The sequence below is a fragment of the Neophocaena asiaeorientalis genome, unplaced genomic scaffold (assembly GCF_003031525.2).
Source record: "Neophocaena asiaeorientalis asiaeorientalis breed wild unplaced genomic scaffold, Neophocaena_asiaeorientalis_V1.1 scaffold79, whole genome shotgun sequence".
Taxonomy (NCBI): Eukaryota; Metazoa; Chordata; class Mammalia; order Artiodactyla; family Phocoenidae; genus Neophocaena; species Neophocaena asiaeorientalis.
This window is the reverse complement of record NW_020175402.1, coordinates 2533167-2534663: the sequence shown is the minus strand read 5'-3', so window position 1 is coordinate 2534663 and position 1497 is coordinate 2533167. Positions and strand designations below refer to the sequence as shown.

At 47.2% G+C, this 1497-nt stretch overlaps 1 pseudogene; it reads left to right on the top strand.

Moving 5' to 3' along the window:
* The window catches only part of LOC112414383 (RNA transcription, translation and transport factor protein-like), a 29415-nt pseudogene extending 29078 nt beyond the window's left edge, over positions 1 to 337 (top strand).
* The last annotated feature ends 1160 nt before the right edge of the window (positions 338 to 1497 follow it).

Here is a 1497-nt window from a genome sequence, read left to right as displayed (position 1 = left end):
AAAAGGGGAGGGCCCGGTTCCCCCAAAAAAAAAAAAAAAAAAAAAAAAAAAAAAAAAAAAAAAGGCAATTCTCATTATGGTCCAGGACCTCCTGAACAGGATGTAGTTGCTGGAGGAAATCGAACAAAAGAAGGCTTGCCTGTTGCTTTAGACAAGCATATTCTTGGTTTGGACACAGGAAATGCAGTTCTCCATGAAGCTACTCAAATTCTGTTGCATATAGAAGAGCTCAGAGAGCTGCAGACAAAAGTGAATGCAGCCAGAGTGGCTGTTCGGGCGATTCTTGCTGATCCAGACAGACCACAGGCTGGGGAAAGTTGGAGGACGAACCTTGTAGGATTTCAGCTTCTCACCTGCTTAGTACAATTGGGAACCATGTACGCTCTGGCGTATGTTTGGAAATCAAATGTCACATTTTCAAAGGAGAAACCCCAGAAAATGGATGATGGTCTAGAGATTTACCATCATTGCTTTTTCTTTAATAAAGTTCTAGGAAGTGGGGAAAAGAAAAGAGAACTAGCAGGATGGGTGTGGAACGGGTCATGTACATGGACACTGAAAACTCACAGGAAGCCTCAGAGCCAGGCGCTGACTAGAGCAATGCTAACGGTAATACTCATCACTGACACATACTGAGTGCTTCCACCTGCTTTATCTCATTTCATCCTCCTTTTCTTCCTTCAGGTCTTAGCTTAAATGGCACCTCATTCCCTAACACCCTTCCCATCATAGTTCTCCTTCATTCTGTCTCAAACTCTTCATAGAACATACATCAATTTATAATTATTTTCTTCTGTTCACTTTTTTTTTTTTTTTTTTTTTTTTTGCGGTACGCGGGGCCTCTCACTGCTGCGGCCTCTCCCGTTGCGGAGCACAGGCTCTGGACGCCCAGGCCCAGCGGCCATGGCTCACGGGCCCAGCCGCTCCGCGGCATGTGGGATCTTCCCGGACCAGGGCACGAACCCGTGTCCCCTGCACTGGCAGGCGGACTCTCAACCACTGTGCCACCAGGAAAGCCCCAAAGCCCACATTCTTAATGATAACACCTCCAAAAAATTTTCAGTGACTGAGAGGAGATGAAGGAAGTGGGGAGAGAGCAGGGCAGAGATGGGTATACTGCCCTGCTCTCAGGTTATACGGTAGTTGTAGGACCAAGGACCTTCATACTAGAAATAGTTCAGAAGTAGCCCTGGAAAGGAAGGAGGGCTGCTAACCTACCTTCTGACCCCAGGTGTTCGAGATGTGGGCAATGCATAGTATCCTTTTGAGAGAGCTGCAGAGAAATCTCTCGGAGGAGCTCTGGGTTTCTATTAGCCAAGAGGTAGAGGGAAATTTCCATGAAGAGCTCACAGTCCTTGGTAGGGTTTGCTTAGCATAGGATGAGGCTCCAGGGGGTGCAGTGGGAGGCTTTAGGGGAGCAAAGCAGTAGGAAGAGGCAATGCAGAGCAGAATGCCGACGAGGGTGTGAAAGAAGATATATAATGGGGAGGCTTATAT